Source organism: Penaeus monodon, chromosome 43, assembly GCF_015228065.2.
Source record: "Penaeus monodon isolate SGIC_2016 chromosome 43, NSTDA_Pmon_1, whole genome shotgun sequence".
In the NCBI taxonomy this organism is placed as follows: Eukaryota; Metazoa; Arthropoda; class Malacostraca; order Decapoda; family Penaeidae; genus Penaeus; species Penaeus monodon.
The window spans coordinates 29,348,559-29,356,820 of NC_051428.1; the positions used below are offsets into that span (position 1 = coordinate 29,348,559).

At 45.1% G+C, this 8,262-nt stretch overlaps 1 protein-coding gene across 1 annotated transcript in view; it reads left to right on the forward strand.

The window, feature by feature from the left end:
- The window catches only part of LOC119568347 (chromatin modification-related protein eaf-1-like), a 180,078-nt gene that overhangs the window by 87,197 nt on the left and 84,619 nt on the right, over positions 1 to 8,262 (forward strand).

Genomic DNA, 8,262 nt, shown 5'->3' on the forward strand with positions numbered 1-8,262 from the left:
CTCCATGTTATGCGTGGGCCAGACGGTCGCGCCCGTAGAACGAGTCTCACTTGTAAGGCAGCGTTGCCACCTACACGCCTTTGGGTTGCCTAATGTCGCAAGCGGTGACACTTCATCTGTACAGCTCTATCATTTTGACCCTTCGGGAGCAGATTTACGTGTATTGGTATTTGTTTTCAACACAAATGTCCACAATAGGAGGGTTTTCGAAATAACGAACTAAAATTAGAAAGCGGAAAGGGAGGGGAGAGAGGTTTATTTCCGCATTTTCTGAAATGATGTCCAGGTATTACCTCAAGGCGGTCTCGGGAGTTGTCATACTGGAAGTTATGATTCTCGGTTTTGGTTGTTTGTTTTCTAGCTTATGGCGCGGTCTCTATAAGGTGTCTAAGGGTTCGTTTCTAATGAAACTAAAAGGGTTTTACTGGAGGTAAGAAGTTTAAATGATGCGAATTGTTGTATCGATATTAAACCTTGTATTGAAAAAGGGCGTAAAACCTGTTCAAACTATGACATAGATTAGTTACGATTCCTCATCCCGATTGTTTGAGTCGCGTGACAGGTACACTTGCGTCCTTTGGCCGAGCGCGATCGCCTCGGATTCTCGCTGTTTCCCAGGGGACAGCAGCAGGTGACAGAAACGCCGGAGGATCGCGGCGAGAATGCAGTTCGAATTTGCGCGTTCTGGCAAGAGAGGGTGGCAATTCGGGTCTCGCTCGCCCGCATGCTTGCAATTGCTCAAACGTGGAACAAACACCCATACATTTCCTTACTGGAGGAGTGGACTGGGCGGAGGTGGACGACCTTGCGTCCTCCCCGCGCCCTCGTGACCTACTGAGTCAACGTCTTCATGGCGAGATTACCTTCCTCCCTTCGCGATGTTTGACCATGCCTTCTGTTCCATTGGCTCTCCCGCATTTTGTATAGTGTGTGTCTACTGCTTTGATCATCCGCGCGCGAGCGAGATTTTCACGCCTCTCGACTGCAGTCACACCTGTCTTGGTGCTCGAGTGTAGGTAATGTAATAACAGTTTTCACTTCGTCCTAAGATTTCACTTTAGATTTTTAAGTATTCTTGTTATATACACTGCCCGATGGACGTCCAGGTGTCTTGTCGGTCAACGGAATTGAAAAATGAGGGCTTGGGGAATGGCCGTTCGCTTTCCATGGTCATTCATGGCGGCCAACGACGGAACTGCCAGGCGATAGTTTGGTACAAGCCGTGGCTAACAAACATCTTTCCAACATATTGCATAGCGGACCCGGCTTCCCAAAAGCTGAATAGGCCATGAGATGAAGCAGGACGAGTGTGTAATGCTTAAAAGCAGCCTTTTTAAGTTATTTGGTAGCGAGGAGGCCGGCAGACGGGTGGTTCTGGGCGGCCGGCTGACGGGTTGGCTGGTTGGCTGAATCTGGGAGGGTGGGTGGCGGGGCCCCGGCTCGGTCATAAGCCGTGAGGCAGTCCACATTCCATCCTGGTGGTGTGGGCCGGCTCCCGTGCGCTGTGTGTCGCCGGTGGTGGTGACCGTGTTACATAGAGAGAGGGTTGGTGGCTTGCCCCTCCAGTGTTTTATAACAGTGTTCTTGCGCTGAGATCTGCCGTCGAATATGCTGAGGTGATATCGTGATCTTGTGAATTTCTTTAAGGGCAGCACTTGCTAGTGTTTCTGTGATGGCTAGAAGGACTTAGCACACTTTGATCCAAACTGGGAGGAAACGTTAAGACAGGCCCCGAAGAAACCGGACGATGTAACCCGGCGATTTACAATGAAACGTAAGTATTATAACACTGGATTTTTCCGCTAAAGCAAGATTGTCTTGGGCCATGTGGCCAAGTGCCGGCAGGAATTGTGATGAGTAAACATAACGAGTCTTGGAGATTTTTTTTTTATTTAATGGGTGTATGCATTTGTATGTATTCGTGTGCAGGTGTTTCATGTTGGCGTTTAAAGTGTAAAATTTACGGTAATCCAAGTTGTGATACCGCACTCGATTATATAAAGCTTTCCCTTTAGTTTCAAGTATTGCGAACGCGTTTTATTCACCATCACCCGAGAAGGTCTTTGTGGTCGTAAATAACGAAGAACCAATTTTGTGTAAAAAGACTCCGAATGTGGCATTGGCAAGGAAATAAGTCGGATGGAGAAAGTTGTTGGAGGTCACACTTCAGTCGCTAGTTCCCGGATGTTGCAACCGCCATGACCCGGAGGCATTCTTGCATACCACCTCCAGGTTGTCGCCAACACTTTTCCGCCTACAGTTCTTTGATGCTTTATGAAAACATCCGATAAATCGCTTAAATAAATTATTATCGCAAAGCCATCTTCACAAGTTTAGTGAAGGAGACCATGTGCTTATGCTATATTTGTATCAGGGCTGGATCAGATGTGACCTGACTTGTGACCTGACTGAACCCATAACGGGGTGGAGAGACTGTCGAGCTCTCATAATAGTCGGGGGAAGCATCTCGGAAGCATGGGCGGTATGTATGTATGGGGGACTTGTTTTCTCGGGTGACGTTACGGTTTACGTAAAGAGGAATAGCATTGTTAAAATGGCGAACTATAAATGTTCAATTCTAAATTATTAAAAGATCAGTGCGTGTAGGTTTGCTGAAGGTATTTATAGCTACAATGTTATCAGTAGACTGAAAGGTTATTCTGTACGTTTTCTGAACGAGACCGTTTTCTGGGATAAAATTGGACGAAAGTAGCTTCAACTTGATCAGATTTAATGCGTCGAGGGCTCATATGTTGGAGGCTTGAACTCTTAAGAACAATAGAAGTGCATGTTTACCAATCTACTTGGCGGCGGGAAATGGCTATTTTCGCTCGAATTGTATAAAATGTACTTAAATCCGGGGTCAATCTATCTTCTGTGTGTATAGTGTCAACCTGTATGTTGTTTCACAGCACAAGCTTCCGGAGATTATGCTTTTGTTAGTGATCACGTGCTTAGTGCGTGTGCAATAGCTGGAAGTATGTGTATGTGGACGCTGGTGGGTGTGTTGCTGGCCGCCGCCATGTTAAAGCCAGCCCCACGTGGCCTCGCTGGGCGGTGCTGCCATCTGCGAGCTTCCTCCTCAACCCCCACCGCTCTCCAGGGGCTTATTTTGCCTTTCGTGTTTTCATTAAACCGTTTGTTGCTTCCCTTTTGAGAGCTGTGCGGGAGAGATTATTTTTCATAATTTTTGTTTTGGGAACTTTTTCGAATGCGCATGAGGGATTTGGTGGGGGACGGGGGCAAACAGCTGGCGTTGATGGGAAGCCAGTTAGATAATTGTGCGTGCGTTTAAGAGTTGTTCAGACCCCGAAGTACGATGTGGACCATTGAATTAGACTGTTTGATGAGTGTAAAGCATCAGGTCTTATTTTAGTAACGGCGAATTCTAGGCTAATGGGTGCGGTGGCGGATTCGAAGAAGAGAAAGGCTTCATTTGTGTTTGTGGGGGGGGGGGGGATGTGTGTATGCGAGGGATGTATGTATATGTATGTGAGTATGAGTATGAGTGTGAGTGAGGCGCACGCCATGGGTTAATGACGCAACATTACGGTAGGCTTATCAGGTGGCTATAGGTGTTGGTGGAGAGAGGTCCACTAGACACTGCACTGACTCGCTTAAGATTTGCTTCTTCGTTAGGCAGGTTCCTCCATGGTAGAAAGGTTCTAAAGTTGTCCAAAGACGGGGGAGGGGAGAGCGTATTTACAGCCGTCAAGAAAGTGCGATTTTCAGTCTCGGACGGGCCTCCATTTTGTTGAGGCCTTGTTTTGTTGGTGTTGGTATGAACCAGATGTATTTAGTTGGGTAAAGTTCTAGTGATATAATTCTCGAAACTTTACGCGTGTATGTGAATATATGTATGTGTATTCATATATGTTGAAAATGTAGAATATACAGGCGTTGACATATAATTATTGTATAGATTTTCATTTGTGAAACCATGTATCGGTGTACATCTCAATGGGAATACATTGTATACGAATTTATGTTGAAAAACACACACACACAATTCACATATACATTTACATCTGTATATATTTATTTTATTTATTTATATAGTTGCACGCACATATTTTGTATTAAAGAAAATGTATTATGTAACATACATTCATAGGGAATGTGCAATTATATGCGCCATCAGAAAAGTAACAAGTCATAATTTATGCATCACAGGCGGTTGTTTGGCCTATATTATTGGCCCTCCTTTCCCATCCCTGGTTTCAACAAGCGTGTTTCCTGCGATTGCCAGTACCTCAAAACGAAACAAAATTGTCTTGGACATTGTTTAGTGTGTGGCGATATTTTGCAGTAATCCTGAGCGTACTCATCCAACTCTGTGCTGGGATGTCATGTTCCACTGATTTTAAACAATGTTGCTTACATTATAGATAGCTCCTCAAGTACTTTGTCACTGGATGAGTCCATCCATTGCTAGTACTGCCGAATTGCCTTGTTTACCTTTTTCTTTTTGTGGGAAGATTTATCACTGTTGCAATTATTTGAGAACCTTTTAACCATAATATTAGCAGCAATATTTACAGTATCGGTATTGAGATTATTGCAAAATTAACGAAAATTCAATGAAGGGAAAATCACTTGCGGCCATGGGCTGCTCGACCGACTCTGTGGTGTTGAGCACTTAGGCAGCAAACCGTGTGCAGCAATTCACACAAAAATAGATAGTATATGTACCCGCGCACATACGGACCTGTAGATTTGCGAGTTGAGCTGTATGGTCGTGATGCCAAACATGTATCGACACTTCATTTTCTTTGGCAAAGGTAGTGTTTATTTTCCGGATTTTGATCGAAGTTGAGGCACATAAATCCCGGTTACGAAAATTATTATTATTGTTATTATTATTTTAAGTACCTCTCACACCCATGTAAATCATTTGCTCGTTACCTTTACACTACAGCCAGTAATTACATATACACATTTGAGAACCAGTGGTGTCACTTTTGAGGTTGGAAATGTATATTGGTGTCGCCTGAGAGAGGGAGATGAGGAACCACTGTTTAAAGGCAGTCAGATGGTGTATAACATTTCTCACACGATTTTGATAATGGCCGAATTTATGCATTATTGCTGTTTTGTTTTACTAACTGCTTACATGTACGTAATAACTTACAAGTCAGCCAGACTATGCTACACTTCATAGCGGATTATATACATGTAATATATTTATTATATATATTTTTTTTTCTTTTTTTTTTACATATACATAGATAATTCAATTATAACTCTCTCTCTCTCTCTCTCTCTCTCTCTCTCTCTCTCTCTCTCTCTCTCTCTCTCTCTCTCTCTCTCTCTCTCTCTCTCATCTCTCTTAAGAGAGAGGGAGAACCTTGGTATTCGGTAATGTTCGGAAATGTTCAGGAAAGTAAATGGTGTTCCACAGTCACCTCCCAAAATCCGCGAATCCATGGCTGCCAGAGGCGCACGCCCTTTGCACACTGATCGCAGAGGGTGTGTAAGGGGGTGCTCGAATGTCGTTTGAGCGCAGGGACTCAAGCCTGACACCCCCTGCGCCCGATGAAATGACTGACACCGACGCGGGGAAATGTCCCAGTGCCACAGACTGGGGAAAGATCAGTTTCTCATCACGACTTTTCCCCCCTTTTGTTCTGTAGCCATCCGTACTATAAATTGCGGTTTGGGGATGACACTCTACCAAAAGTAATGGTACAACGATTATATTAATAGTAACAGTAAATATGATTATCATGATAGAGAATGATAACGATGGTTTGTTAGAGAATACTTAGTAATAATTAACACAGCACAACGGTGATAATCCAACTGATATTTAATAACGTTACAGTAACTTGTAGTGGTAACACCGTTATTTATACTGACAATAGTAATGGTTTTGCTGTATGACTAGCGATTTACCGTCAAGCAAGAAACTAGGCCGAATATACATAGCACATGTGACATTTCTTACGTGTACAAAGCTTAGTATTTTACATTACATGTGATCTATTTTGTTAATGTATATGTATGTATACATATTTTTTTACTTTTCGTGTACTTTTTCTCCGATTTACGTGGAATACCATGATTTGAATAGTTACAACAATGTGATTGTAAATTAAATGAAATTGTACACATGAGAACTTTAATATTTGCATTTCCTGCCTTAGATACGTACGAGTGTCCTCATTTGGTTTTATTTACTTATGGTGATTACCACAGGAAACCCGGTTTAGTATTTCCGTCTGGGGAACTGGACACGGTACGCGTAGGCCTACTAGTGATCGTAAAGTTCAAGGAAGTACGTCAGCCGAGACAGATCTAATCACCAGCAAAGTGTCGAAGGCCGTGGCGGACTCGTTGAAGCGGCGTCGGCGGCGTTGGGGTCTGCGTTGTCGCCAGGACCTTGACCCTTGCTAGGGGGTGGTGGCTATCATTGCGAGATAAGGGCGGGCCTGACGCGTGGGGAACACCACCTGAGCGCTATCGTTTGGGGAGCGCTTCGAGACTGCGGCCAGTGATTTTTTTTTTTAAAGCTTGGAAGCTGTTGATTAGATTTCTCGATTGCGTTCCTGGGAGACCGTTGGAAGAGGGCTGTAGGTGGCTTGCATTGAATAATTTTAATATTACATGGATATACAATGTGTGTGTGTGTTTGTGTGTATTTTTATCACGCATAGTCATCTGGGATGTTCAACAATATTGCATGCTATTGTTATATGACTTGCCATAATTACTACATTATTTTACCACGACAGACATCAAACAGCGAGGTCATGTTTCACTTGATACTCTTGCATTTGGAAGGATTTGGCTAACCCTGCATGATATTCGAGTGTTGCTGTCGAGCACAAAGTTTATGCATTTAATGCTATCTCGTTTTAAGGATGTATATAGAACTGCATTTGAATATGATCTGCAATGTGTTTTAAGGTACAAGATTTGAATGGTTAATTTGGAAATTTCAAAAACCTTTTCTTGGAAGTTACGCATGTCTTTGAGTCAAGAAGAGATGATTTAACCAAATATTTGCTGGACACCTAAAAGGAATAGTTGAGGAAGTATTGCGCATGACTTCTGGTCCGCCATCTTGCGCGGGACAGCGTCGGCCTGGCATCATCCAGCACGTACGGAGTGCCATGAGGCCGCGTTGCACCTGTTTCCTGTGAGGGCAAAAGGTATCTCGAGTATAATAACGGCGAGGCAGCGAGATGCGTGTGAGGGGAGGAGGGTCGCTCGGTATGCGGGCAGCCGCTCCACACCCACTTCCACCTACACCTCGCGCTCTCTCGCGCCCGCCTTCTCCAACTGAACTTTCTGGGGCGGGGTTCAAATCACAGGGACTTTTGACGAAAGGGTATTATGATGTGTAATCTATTTTATGAGCCTGCTGGCAGAAAGGGAGCTTACCCCTTTCCCTTCCCCATTGGTCGCTCGCGTGCGTGTCGGCAGGTGGCAGCAGCGTAGTAGTACAGCTGTACGACAATATGGTTTGCGGGGCCTTGCTGGCAGTGTGGTGCTCGGTGACCACGGGATAGCGGGATCAGGGAGACTGTCTGGGTGCGGAGGTTACGTAGTTGCGGTGGAGTGACTAAGTTGGGGCGGGGACCAGTATCCTTTCGAATACATTGTCGCGCGTTTGAACTTGGGGAGGGGGGATGTTCACTCCCCTGCTCGCGATGCACCGGTGTTCAGATTGCGTGCGTTTTAGTGCGAGGAATACGTGATATTAGTGCACCTGATTGGTAAGATGAAGCAAGCTGTTATGGCGGAGGAATGTAGTGCGAGCGTGTGAAGCAATGGTAGAGCTCGAAAGCGGTCTGGGTCCAGTCAAGAAATCGTGGCATGCTGCGAAGGTGGCAGTGATAGCAGCAGCAGCGCCGGCTAGCTGACCCTCGCCGCGACGGAGAACACAGGCGCTCACGACTCACAGCGCCATGTGGAGGCGGCTGCTGACTGCCCTTGGCCTCACGCGGGATTTCACGTGATTCCCCGATAATATGGAGGGCGCGCACACCCACATAAACTCCTCGGAAGGAGACCTGACGCGAAGAAAATACCACACCAGAACCATTCACAGATCTGATAAACGGGGCGGGGAGGGGAGGAGGAGGAGGAGGGTTCGGTCGCGAGTCCAGCAGATCAAGGTACCAGGGCAGGAGGAGTCGAGACCGGCATGGTAAGACCTCGTGTGAATTCAGCAGTTAAGGAAGATTGTTTTTAAGAAATTTGTGAGTGATAACCGAATTTTAGTTGAAAAAAAAAATAAATAAAAATAATAAAAAC